The sequence below is a fragment of the Balaenoptera acutorostrata genome, chromosome 11 (genome assembly GCF_949987535.1).
Source record: "Balaenoptera acutorostrata chromosome 11, mBalAcu1.1, whole genome shotgun sequence".
NCBI lineage: Eukaryota > Metazoa > Chordata > Mammalia > Artiodactyla > Balaenopteridae > Balaenoptera > Balaenoptera acutorostrata.
This window is the reverse complement of record NC_080074.1, coordinates 73,812,138-73,826,352: the sequence shown is the minus strand read 5'-3', so window position 1 is coordinate 73,826,352 and position 14,215 is coordinate 73,812,138. Positions and strand designations below refer to the sequence as shown.

At 33.9% G+C, this 14,215-nt stretch overlaps 1 protein-coding gene across 5 annotated transcripts in view; it reads left to right on the top strand.

Moving 5' to 3' along the window:
- Positions 1–14,215, top strand: part of CNTN1 (contactin 1) — a 370,073-nt gene that overhangs the window by 132,603 nt on the left and 223,255 nt on the right. The window contains exon 3 of one of the 5 annotated variants that reach the window (XM_007168316.3): positions 13,580–13,678. The exons of the other annotated variants lie outside the window; for them this stretch is intronic. The gene's annotated coding sequence lies outside the window, so the exon portion shown is untranslated. The remainder of the gene's footprint in view (positions 1–13,579; positions 13,679–14,215) is intronic. 5 annotated transcript variants of the gene reach the window in all.

Sequence of the window (14,215 nt, the reverse complement as noted above, 5' to 3'; positions counted from 1 at the left end):
TCTTTTCAAAGAAATAGCTCTTTCATTAATATTTACTATTTTTTGGTCTCTATTTCTTTATTTCTGTTCTGATCTTTATTATTTCTTTTCTTCTACTAACTTTGGGTTTTGTTTGTTCTTCTTTTTCTGGCTCCTTTAGCTGTAAGGTTATGCTGTTTACTTGAAATTTTTCTTGTTTCGAGAGGTGGGTTTGTATCACTATAAACTTTCCTCTTTGAGCTACTTTTACTGCATCCCATAGATTTTGGATCATTGTGTTTTCATTTTCATTGGTCTCCAGGTATCTTTTGACTTTCTCTTTGATTTCTTCAGTTGTTTAGTAGCATATTGTTTACTCTCCCCGTTTTTGTGGTTTTTGTAAGTTTTTTCCTGTAGCTGATTTCTGGTCTGATAGCATTTTATGGTTGGAAAAGGTGCTTGATATGATTTCAGTCTTCCTAAATTTATTGAGGCTTGTTTCATGGCCTAGCATGTGATCTCTCCTGGGGAATATTTCATGTGCCCTTGAAAAGAATGTGTATTCTGCTGCTATGGGATAGAGTGTTCTTTATATATCTATTAAGGCCGTATAACCTAATGTGTCTTTTAAGGCCACTGTTTCCTTATTGATTTTCTTTCTGAATGATCTCCCCAAGGACGGAAGTGAGGTGTTAAAGTCCCCTATTTTATTACTGTCAGTTTCTTTCTTTATGGTTTCTAATATTTACTTTATGTATTTAGGTGCTTCGATGTTGGGTGCATATATATTTACAATTATTTTATCTTCTTTTGATCAATCCCTTTAGTATTATATAATAACCTTCTTTGCCTCTTGTTACATTCTATGTTTTAAAGCCTACTTTGTCTGATATGAGTATTGCTACTCCAGCTTATTTGTGTTTCCATTTGCAATGAATTCCTTTTTCCATTCTCTCCTTTTCAGTCTGTGTGTCTTTAGATCTGAAGTGAGTTTCTTATAGGCAGCATATATATAGATCTTGTTTTTTTATCCATTCAGCCAGTTTATGTCTTTTGACTGGAGGATTTAGTCCATTTACACTTAATGTAATTATTGATAGGTATGTACTTATTGCCACTTGTTAATTGTTTTGGGCTTATTTTCGTAGTTCTTTTTTTTTCTTTCTTCCCCTGTGATCTGATGATTGTTCTAGTGTTACATTTGGATTCCTTTCTCTTTTTTGTGTGTGTATTTATTGCAGATTTTTGGGTTTTGGTTACCATGAGATTTACATATACTAACCTATATATGTGTATACATGATTATTTTAAGTTGATGATCCCTAAAGTTCAAATGCATCTAATAACCCTGCATTTCTACTACCCATTCCATATTTAATGTTTTTGACATCATATTCTACATCTTTTTGTTTTGTATATCCCTTTACTTATTGTCGCTATAGTTGATTTTACTACTTTTGTCTTTTAAATTTCCTACTAGCTTTAAAGGTGTTTACTTACTACATTTACTGTATATTTGCCTTTACCAATAAGATTTTTCCTTTCAAAATTTTTATATATCTAGTTGTAATCTTGTCTTTTCCACTTAAGGAAGTCCCTTTAACATTTCTTGTAAGGCCTATTTAGTGGTGCTGAACACTTTTATCTTTTGTTTCCTGTAAACTAGCTTTTAATCTCTCTTTCAAATCTGAGTGATGGCCTTTTCCTGAGATAGCATCTTCTGAGTCATTAAAATCTGATAAAACAAAAAGACTCAGAAAGAAAATCTGGTTGAATTTATCAATCAATCAATAAGCATTTGTCATAAACCTATTTTATGTAAGCTCTGTGTTAGATGCCTATTATCAGCAGTATAAAGCATGATGCTAGATTGCAAGGAGTTTATGCGATAAAAGTAACTAACAAATGTTAACACTCACTATGTTGAAGTGCTATATGAGGTAAGTTTTTTTCATGTTCTTTCATTTAATTAAATCTCACAGTATTCCTATTATGGAGGCATTATTATTGTTATTTCATTTAACAAATAAAGATATTGAGATTTAAAGGGCTTAAGTAACTTGGCTATGGACAAACAGCAAGTAAATGTAAAACATGGTACTAAACTCCAGGGTGTAAGAAATTAAAGCTTATGCTTTCAACTATTAGATCCACCACCTCTCTCTTTACAACACATTGGGAAGGCAAGAAAAATATATTTGAAAACAATGAACAATGCAAGTTAGGAGAAAAAATACTCTATTATTTTTCTTTGTTTAGGCAACGTTCTCTACTGTTAAGCAATACTTGTGAACTTATTAAATTGAAAAATATTATTAATAAGCATCTTCAGCAACTAGGGCTTTCCCAGTTTTAATGAAGAAGGAAACAGACAGCTTAATCAGTGAGAGTACAGAAATAGATCACACCCTGAAAACCATAAGTTAGATACATTCAAGCCATCAAGCCTCTTTCAACATCTCTGGCAGTTATCGTCACACCAAATTTGAACACATCAGCTTTAAACTACTAGAAATTTAAGAGCCAGCTAAGAAAATTATCAAAAGGCTGAGGAGAATCTCCCTAGAGAAAGTAAAGTTAAAACAACAGCTAAAGTTGTTAGAATTAATAGAAGTTAATCAGTGTTCTGTTTTAGGCTGCACCGAAGTGGGTATATAAAACAACAGAGAATTCAAGTAGGTCAGGACATAGGTGAGGTTGTGGAGGTAATAAAACTTCTCCACTTAAGGATAAATGAGTTTGGACACAAAATCAGAGCAGAATGTCCAGCATGAGTAACAACAGGTCAAAGTCTACTGACCGGTACAGGTTTGACAAGCTAGGGAGTCAAAATCCTGGGACAGAGATAAGTGGTGCAGAATTTTAGAAAGCAGTTTAATACACAAGAATTCTTAGCCAAAGATCTGAAATAAATGAAACATTTATTCAAAGGCAAGCAGCTCAGTTCTATCTGTTCAACTCTATCATAGTGCCTGATAATTCAAACTTAAAGAATCAGACCCTCTAATATAAGCACACACTGTGATTGATTCATTCTTCCATGCATTCAGCACATATTTGGTACCCTGTGTAGTAATCACAGTGATGCACATCATACCTGTGATAAATGAAAGGCAAATGAAACAAATATGATCTTTGCTGTAGTGAAAATTATATTATAGTGGAAGAGTTAGACATTAACTAAACAATTATAAAAGTGTGGTTTTAATTATAATTTTGATCAGCTATAAAGGAAAATTACTGAGTATTGCAAGAGTGAATTACAGAAGGAAGTATCCAAGTTTGCAAATTTGTAAAGTAGAATATACAGCCTGAAAGATAAGTCAGTTAGCCAAGCAAATATTTGGAAAAAAAATTCCTGACAGAGGAAGAATAAAGTCTTAAAGTTAGGAAAAACAGGAAGATGGCCAGAGTTGCTAGAATACAGTGAAGGAAGGGGAAAAGAGAACACGATGAAGCTATAGGGTTGGCTGGAGACCAACAGGACATTATATGCTATGTTGAAGATTTTGAATATTATCTTAATTGTAGCTCAGGAAAACACTGAATATTTTTATACCAGTAAACAATATGATGACATTGGCATTTTTAACATATCCTTTTAGGTGATCTCACTATGTATTTGGTATGGATTAGACAGCAGCAGAGTAGATATGGGGAGCTCATTTATAAGAGTGGTTCAATAGTCTGAGAGATGCTGATAGCTTGAACTTTGCTATTGACAATAAAGACAGGAAAAAGTAGATGGATACAGTATATAATTAGGTGGTAGAAAAGAGGGTTGAAGCTGTAGGCTTTAAGCATAAATAGGATGGTGTAGGGTGATGTCATTTACTAGGATAGGAAGGAATGGAGATGATCAGATTTGGGGAAAATATTGGGAATTCAGTTATCTAAGAGTGAGATATAACCAAGTAGAACTATGAAGTTGATGTGTTGAATTTCAGAAAAGATCTCTTGCCTACAGACAAAATTTGAGTTTATCAGCATATAGATGATCTTTCAAGTAAAAAAGGTGATATCTCAGTTTCTGGAATGAGTAGATTAGTAGATGATGGTACCATTTCCTAGCACAGAAGAGAAAAAGGAAAACTAAATTTAGAGAAAGGAAGTCGAGTTCATTTGTGAACTGCCTGAGATATACAAGTATAAAACATCAAGTACAAAAGTAGGCTGATGGGTCTGGAGTTCAGAAAAGAAATTTTGGATGGAGATATAAGTTTAAATTCAGTATACATTATCTGTCAAGTTATGCAAGTACATAAGGTAAAGTTTATATCATTTAATTATTAATGATGACTGTCTTTAACAACTGTCTTGCAAAATCCTGAAATTTAAAATGGTATCTAACAATGGGCTGGCTCCAACAGACCACTGATTCTAAGTGAGATTTTGACCTATAGCCCATGTCAGTGAATATTTCCCACGTCAATGAATATTTTTAGAAAAAAAAAAGTGCTCAAGTCAATGTTAACTGGACTGGAAGAAAGGTGTTTTTGCATTAATACCTGCATGCCCCAAGCCAGTTTTTTTTCCTTCTATTTCATATACCTGTTTTTCTTTGTATTGTTTATTTGGATTATTTTTCAAACATAATTTTTACTGGGTCATATGCTAGATAAGAGTTTTGCATCTGACAATTTTGCACCAAGGGTCAGTCTAGATCATATGTTATTCTTATATTTAAAATAAGACTTTCAATCCCTATGTTCAATCAATCATCTATTTTTAATTTAAACTCTTATTTATTTCAGTTAAGTGTCACTTTGTTCAGAAAGATCCCCATACCCACTCCCTACAAATAAAATATTAGTTATATTTTAAAGATACTTTATGAGTGCCTCTTCAATTTAACAGGACAAATGTCTATGACGAAATATTTTCCAGGAAATTACAGTTGCAAGTTTAAAGATAAAACTCCTTATGAAGAAGCAAAGTTGATTGCCTTATGCAATGACTCTATGAAAACCAATATTTTACAAAAGGACTTACTGGAATATTAATATCCTGCTATGAGACCTAGTTTTGGTAGAAAAATAAAATGCATTGCAAAATATTCATATAAAAAAGAACTTATAAAAAATTGCCTTATTAAATGAAAGTATAACATTTACATTTTACCTTGAACCTGTGGTCAAAAAAGAATAGAAAGAGTGTGAATAAAAACTGTCCAAACTTATTTCTGAAATGATTTTATATCTAGAGAATTCTACAGCACTAGACATTGGTTTTTAAAGGTTGTGTAAAAATTCAGGTGAAACTAATCTAGGATGTTAGCCTTCAGGACAATAGCTATCTTTGTGGGTGGTGGAGGATGGAAGGGAGAACACAGGGCCTCTGGGCTCCTAGTAATGTATTGTGTGTTGATCTGAGTGTCGGTGACATAGCTGTGCTGGTTTGTGACAATTCAACAAGTTGTATGATGTTACATGTACACTAATGTGAAATATAGTATACTGCCATTAAATTTTTTTAATATTTGCATTCATATGCACATCCACATATACACACACAATGTAAACTTCTGCAGTATAATCATGATGTGGTAATTTTTAAAATACATCTATTTAGAAGTTTTTAATTAAGTACTTTTTAGTGATAGTGAGGCTAAAACTTGTATAAAGTCCATAAAAGGAGTTTGTGTTTTTAATGGGTTAATCAACTATTGTAGTGAATGTGTCATTTATTTTGTTGTTGACATTTATTCATTTGTGAATTCATACAATAAACCTTATTTTTCTAAACCTTCTTAAAGGAGTTACTTACGAGTCAAGTCATTCTTTTCAAAAGCTCAAAATCTTAAAGACCTAAGAGAGTAGACACTTTTCTTGTATAAAAGAAATTGAGACATAATGAAGTAAATCTAAATTGTCTTGAGACTAGATATTTATTTAGACCAGACTATTTTGCAAATATTTAAATTTGTTACTAGAAAAAAGAAGCAGGATTAAACTTGTAAAATTATTTTTTAATGTGTATCTAGAGATACATACTGGCATGTTCACTGAGGTGTTCAGTGAATCTCATGGGATGGAACTGGTTGCTGGTATCTCTGACCTGAAGTTAAATATGTCTTCTTCCAAGGGTATTTAGCACCTTAAAAAGGAAAACTGCTTCTCTAAAAGTAACTAAAAGTAAATATAATTAAATAGGGATTATTATAATTATTTAGACTTAAAAAACTTCATAGACTGAAAAAACTTCAAGTTATATTTTTCAATTATACTTGTAACCATTAGCAGAAATCTTATTAGGTTCATTTTATATGCAAGTTGAACTACAGTTGGGTGATTTGTATGAGACCTTGGAAATCATTTGGGTATATTAAGCGCTGTACGCTAACTGAAATATTGAGAAAATGTTGGGTATATTAATGGAACTAAGAATTCTTTAATGTTGTATGGACAATGTACAAGTATCTCAAATTTTGGGACATGTTTGGATACCTGTTCCCTATAGCTATTTTCTTCTTTATTTAACTGAAAGATGTGTGCCCACTACCAGCTTAATAAATAAAAGTATTTTATGCAAATAAAATTCTCTATATCCTCCCCCCCCAATAATGCCCTTCCTCCTCTTCCCAGAAGTAAATACGATCCAGAATTTGGAATTTATATCCAGACCTTAATTTTCATGTATCTTATTTACATATACCTTTAGGCAAAATATAATATCATACCATTTGCTTATTTTTAAATTTTATGTAATTGGAATTATGATATATGAGTTCTGCACTTTTTTTCTTCAGCATTAAGCATGCAAGCTCCATCTATGTTGATGGTTGTAGCTCTATTTTGTTCATTTCTTGGTGAATTAAAAAACAATGTTGTTAAAGGATATTACAGTGTAATAACCTGAGCTTTGGTCATGTGGAAATTTGTCTTATTCTTTAATCTATGTACCCTTAAGAAAGTTACTGAAAACTATTTCAGCCTCTTTTCTTACCTATCGAAAGCAATGGTAATGTCTTCTTTATAAACTAGTTTAGACATAATTACATACTGTGCATTTGGAGATAAATATATAGATATATAAAATATTATGTATTTGGAACAATAATAAATGATTTTTCTTTTCCATATTTTAATTTTTTTCTCTTATTTTTAAAACAAGTAGTGATTACCAGACATACTTGTTTTGTATACTTTTAATAGAAAACTTACTTTTTGTTGATCTTCTGGGATGTATAAAAGCAGAGATGGAGAGAATGCCTTCTGTTAGGACTGTGGTTCTTAGAAGTGGTTCAGCAGCTTGATGTGGTTTAAGGTGTGAATTGTGAACTTGGAAAATCTAGATGTGACTTCAGGCTTACCTGTTCATTGGTCATGTGACTTGGCCAAATTTCTCAGCCTTTCTTTGAGCCAGAGTCTTCATTGATAAGTGGAGGTAAATGTTACTTATCTCATGAGAGCTTTGTGATGATCAAATCAAATAAATTTATTAAAGTACTAAGCATGTTCTAGCCTTATAGTATATGTTTAACATATATTAGCAGGTTTCCCTTTTGTAGTCAACTTATTAACTATGTCAAGATATTTATTTAATTTAAGGCTTTTATGTACATTTTCTTATCTACATCTCAGGGTTTCATCCTCCACCTTCTTTTTTCTGTACACCTTCAACCCTGAGTTGTTTCCTCCACTTCCATAGCTTAAACAATTCTGGCCACTTCCAAACCTATTTAGTGAGCTATAGCTTCATTATCCAAGTGTCTACTGGAAGCTCTATAAGTGTCCAATTCTTTACCAACTCTTCATCTTTCTTCTGGTTTGCCTCTCCTTTGTTTCATTTAATATTATAATCTCATTACCTCACCATCTTCTCATAATATCGGTGGTTCTTCTTTTCTTCTTCTTTTTTTTTTTTTTTTCTTGGATAGGGATGAGAGAAGGACACTGAGTGACTCAAGTCCTAAAGTCTTCCATGATTTCTCCCTCTCTCTTAATCCTACTTAGTCCTATGCTCTAATGTTTAAATATCTCTAGAATATCCCTATCTCTGCTTTGTGCAGGCCCTCATCACTTCTGGTAGACTAAAATCATATCTTATTAAACACATTTTTTAATCTGGTTACTGCATCCAATCTATCCTCTAGCCACAAAATCTAGTCGTTTTACTCTCTTGGTGAAATCTTTAAATATCTCTTTCTGTGTAGAATAGCTTCAAACTCCTTCCCAGATTAAAAATGTGGTATATAATCATGATTTTAACAGTTTTTAAAAAGAGTCCTATACTATCGGATTTTGTATAATTTTGCCTCATCACCTGACAAAATGTTTATTGTATCCAAAAGTATCATAATATAGATACTTCAGTTTCTCAAGCATATCATGTGATGTCCTGTCTCTACAAATGCATACTTTTCTCTTTACTAAAAATGACTTTCCCTTCAAGCCTTTTCTTCAAGACTAAGATTTTGGAGAAAATAAATTAATGTTTCTAAAGTCCTCACTGTGTCAGAAACTGTGTTAAGTGACACAAAGACATTGTATTATTTGAATTTTCTAATAACTCTGTGATGGCAATGAAATTTCCATTTAGAGATGAGGAAATTAAGGCAAGATTTAAACTCTCATCTGGATGACTACAAAAACTGTAGTTTTAATTATTGTTCTGTAAGCCATTTATTTAATTCTTATAAAAAGATAAAGAGATAGATATTTAACTAGATTTCTACATGATAAAACTCATGCTCATGGAGTATGGGTAGCACGTCCAAGGTCACATGAACAAGACCTTATTGTGCTTTCCTGCAACAGATCCCTCCGCCCATATTTTCTCCCTGCCTTTTGTTTGTTGAAAAGCTGTAGTCTTCCAGGCATCCCCTGAGTCACAAAGGCCTGGCTCAAGAATTAATGATTGATGAACATTGGGGTACATGTGTCTTTTTGAATTATGGTTTTCTCAGAGTATATGCCCAGTAGTGAGATTGCTTGGTCATATGGTAGTTCTATTTTCAGTTTTTCAATGAACATCCATACTGTTCTCCATAGTGGCTGTACCAATTTACATTCCCACCAACAGTGCAAGAGTGTTCCCTTTTGTCCACACCCTCTCCATCATTTATTGTTTGTAGATTTTTTGATGATGGCCATTCTGACCTGTGTGAGGTGATACCTCATTGTAGTTTTGATTTGCATTTCTCTAATAATTAGTGATGTTGGACATCTTTTCTTGTGCTTCTTGGTCTGTCTTCTTTGGAGAAATGTCTATGCACTATTTACAATAGCCAGGACATGGAAGCAACCTAAATGTCCATTGACAGATGAATGGATAAAGAAGACATGGTACATATATACAATGGAATATTACTCAGCCATAAAAAGGAATGAAATTGAATCATTTTAGAGATGTGGATGGACCTAGAGTCTGTCATACAGAGTGAAGTAAGTCAGAAATAGAAAAAACAAATACAATATATTAACGCATATATGTGGAATCTAGAAAAATGGTACACATGAACCTATTTGCAGGGCAGGAATAGAGACACAGGTGTAGAGAACAGAAGGGTGGACACAGTGGGAGAAGTGGAAGGTGGGATGAATTGGGAGATTAGGATTGACATATATACAGTACCATGTGTGAAAGATATAGCCAGTGGGACCCTGCTGTATAGCACAGGGAGCTCAGCTTGGTGCTCTGTGATAACCTAGATGGGTGGGATGGGGGGGGTGGGTGGAAGGGAGGTCCAAAAGGGAGGGGATACATGTATACATATAGCTGATTCATTGCATTGTACAGCAGAAACTAACACAATATTGTAAAGCAATTATACTCCAATAAAAAAAAAGAATTAATGATCAAAAAGATGTGAACAGGTAGTGACAAAAGTAGCAGTTGAACCAGGAGAACTGGTAACAATTTTAACAGTAAATCAGCCATGTGGCATTCACAGAATCTTTAGTTCCTCCCTGAAATACCTAGATAACGGTATCTGAAACATATTTCGTGAGTTTTGTAACAGATGCTAACACCCCCACCAAATGGAAGAAGTTAACTACTTGATGACCTTGATCTACTGGAGCCTGAGGATTGATAATGTTAACCCCTGTGACACTGCCCTCTTAACTCACCATCAACCAATCAGAGAATTGTGCACAAGCTGATCACATACACCAGGACTCCCCTCCCTCACCTTGCCTTTAAAAATGTTCCCTGAAACTCATCTGGGAGTTTGAGTTTTTTGAGCATTAGCTGCCCCAGACTCCTTGTCTGGTGCCTTACAATAAATGCTGCACTTTCCTTCACTATAACCCAGTGTCAACCTTGGCTTTACTGTGCAGGGCAAACGGACCCAAGTTTGGTTGGGTAGCAAACTGACGAAGCTTGAACTTAATTTCAAATTTGTCAAACATTAAAGCCCATGTTAGTTCTATTTACCGCACAGTTTCTTTATATAGCACCCCTTCCATGAATCATTTCCTAATGCCCTATGAGCAGTTGGTGATGCCAATATTCCTTCTGCTTCTATGCCTCATATATAACACTTATCTATCAATTACTTAGCATACAGGCACAGCATACTTTAGTAATTACCTCATTTGCATACCTTAACATGTATCAGAGGTAATTGTATTCATCATTCTGTATCTATGTCTTTTCTTGTTTTCCTCACTAAAGAATGAATACCTTGGGGGCAACCACTATATATATTTGTCTTCCTAGCATATAGTACAATTTGTTTCATACAGAAAGTACATAAGAAATATTTTTTGATTGAATGAATGTGTTATGATTAGGGGACGACTATGTTATGGGTAGGACAGCTTGAGAAAATAGGAAAGAATGTCTTAAATCTCAGAGAATAAACGCAGTCTGCTCCCACAACCCTTGAGTTCAGAAATGTAGAAACTTTGGCAGGCTAAATTATTTTCCTACTTCTACATGGCATTATGTATTCTTATAGTGGATATAAATTATGCATTTTTTCCAAATGACAGGCAGGCTAGGTATATATCTTATTATATATAGATATTGCAAAATTAGCAACTAAATATGTTTTGATTTATTCACAAATTTTGATTCATTTTATTGACCCTATTGTACATTACAGAGTTCACTCCATATTTTACATGCATTATAAATTTAAAATATTGGAAATCCTCTAGATCTGCAAAGAGATCAAATTCATCTAAAAGAGCCATCTCTGTTTTCCATCCATTTGAAAAGATTGGTTAAGTGTGTTTCTCAGGCATAGCCAGACTTCTGGAAAGTGGAAATTGGTTCTTATTACATTCTCAGGCTTCATCTTATCTGGGAGTACAACTGATTATTTTTACTCAGGTGTTTCCCTTCAAGGTTTACTTGCTGCCCCCACTCTGATTTCTTAGGGACTTACTATCTCCATAGCCTTTCTCATGCCATACTCTTCTCTTCTTTGCTGACTCTAATCTTGGTCTTTTCTCGGTTGATGATGATGATGTGTGTGTGTGTGTGTGTGTGTGTGTGTGTGTGTGTGTTTCATCTCTCTCCTCAACTTTAAAACAACTGAATCTGAAAATTCACAAAGTAGATGAAAAGTTGCCATCACCATTTTAGACTTGGGTCTTGGATATTTGTATGTGAGAAAAGATATTTTCCTTCCTCTCACTCACTGCAGAAGAAGAGAAGGACAAAGCTAATGCTTTTCCTATCCACCCGGTTATGCACTATTGAATTATGTCATTTCAGAGAACTTAAATTTTCAATGCTTACGTTTGTAATTATTTTTGGTTTTTTCAGCCATCTATATCTCTTAAATGAATGTACTCTATATCCTTACACATGATAACTTAAATTTCAAAGTTTTCAATTTTCTACTATTTTTAAAAGAGATGTTATCTTCATATAAAATTGCTTCTCTAAATGATTAAATTGATACAACTCTTGGCAGGAAATTAATCCTTAACTATACCTTCTGCAATTTTTAAGTGTTTGAGATCTTCCGTATAAAGAATATTACTCTGATAAATGTTATAAAATAAGGTCTTGTAGTTTACTTGAATTTTATTATGTAAATTTTATTATGTATATATGTAAACACACAAAAATAATCTGGCTTGGGCAAAACAAAACATTGCAGAATATGGAATATATAATGTACCTAGTAATTGGATAGTTAATTTCTCAGACACCTTTAGAATATTTTAGCATAATCTTTATCAGCTAGGTGCACCTATTTTCTCAATGGCCTAGCAGGGATTATGCTCTTACTGTACTTGGAAGGAAGAGCCGTCTCCCTGAACATCCCTGAACTCCATTGCTATTGTCATCAGGGCTCCTACTACCCTCTCATGCTGGTATCAGTTGTTACTGGCTTATTGACTGCAAATCACCATTGAAGAGCCTTTGGAAAGACATGGCATTAGGCTTCTAAATGATCTCAATAACATCAGTCCTCTTTGGTGTATAAAGCTTAATTCGTTTTTACAATTAAGATACTTTGGGAAATAGACAAACATTTCTTGTACATAAATGCATTTGCTATTTTACATGGATCTCCCATTATGGTAATTTTAAAAAATATTATACTACTGTGATATTTTAAAATGCTACCTATGTTTTCTCCTGATGAATATTAGCATAATAAAAAGCACAATTTGTTTTAAAGCTTACTTTTTTGAGGCAGTGAAAAAAGACTAGTAGAAATCATGGCGTGTTCTTAGGAGCTTAAATTCTGAGAGAAAGGGCTCTCAGAACTACTGACACACCCAGAGCACAGGTGCTCATGATCCAAAATAGTTAACAGTGAGGAACAATGATGTACCCACTATGATGATTAAAAAAAAAGAAATCCTCCTCCACATTATTGAAATAAAAATTAATTGTTTTTAAGTTAAAGTCTTCTAAGAAATGTTATTCAAATGAAACCAGAGAAAAACTTCTATGATTTATACCAATACACCATTCTTTGTGTTTTATTTTTTTCTTAATTTTCCGTTTAGCCCTGTTGATTTTCCCGAAAGGGTAGGAAAAGATCAACTCTGTATACTTCACTTCTAATATAAAATATTCAGCCTAAACCCACAGAAAGTATGTATTTTGAATAAAAGAAAATAGATGCTATAGCATTTCTGTGGAAGAGTCCAGTTTAAACATTCTGCAGTATGCGAATGCCATCTCGTTTATGTGACTGTTTTACTCGAGTGGATGCTGCAGGGTTGGAGGCTTCTGCCTGTGATTTAGGTTGTAATTTTATTTGTGGAAATAAACCAATCGTGTACCTCCAATTGTCTTAGCGATGAGGTGATCAATAGCCCATTACTGGATAGAACAGAGGCTACAGGAAGTGCATTGAAGATTTTAATGCATGAATTATGCATGCGGTGCTCATTCTTTAGTCTCCGAACAGAATGACAGGGTTTGTGAAGTCGCCTCAGATAGTTTCTTGCATTAAGTGACTGCAGTGAAATGCTTAATATTTTCAGGCATAGAAGCAGCATTGACTCTAGCCAGCTGAATTTGGATGTAAATCCCACAGCTCCCAGCACAGAATGCTTTATTTGAAAGTATTGCTATGTAGAGAGCCAGCTTTACTGTCATCTAACCTGCTCTCCCCAGAAGGTTGGCTGAAGGATGGGAGCGGCTGTGCCTGCCTCTGAGGTCACAGCTTGAAGTCCTTTTAACTTGCTTTCTGCTGCAGGAGAGAGACGTACTGTGGTGTAACTGTCGCTGCATTCATTCAAATGGACAGTTTGCAATAAATACTATACCCAGAACGTCAGATAATTCAACATATGAGGTAAGTCCGAAATTTTTCTCTAGGTTAGTAAATTCCAAGGGAGAATGTGCCGAGTTAGGATAAGGGTGATGCAGTATTAGTAGGATTGACTCACTCCTCAGTATTGCTATGCAGTGTCAGGGTTCTCAATTTTTATCTTAATTGAAAGCTGATTTTATTTTATATTTTTGACAAGTTGCCGTAAGGTATTTTATTTTGCACGCAAAAGCTTTTCAAGAATGTACCAGAGCTCAGATGTGTGTGTCTGATAGACAGAAACCTGCAAATTAGGGAGGGGCAGCGCTGAAAGTATGAGCTGAATCAAAAATTACCTCCCGTGGAGAAGTTTTAGCAGGGCTGTGGTATTCCTTTGGCTTGTATTATTTCCTTAATGTCAATAATTTCAAATTATGGTAAAAAAATGTTGGTAAACACCAAAAATGCTCAATCCTTTCCCCAGAAGCAGAGGAAAGCACTGAGGTACTCAAACTCAAATACTGTGTAGCATACAAATGGAACAGATGGAATTAAAATAATTTGGACTAGCTTGTCCTTGAA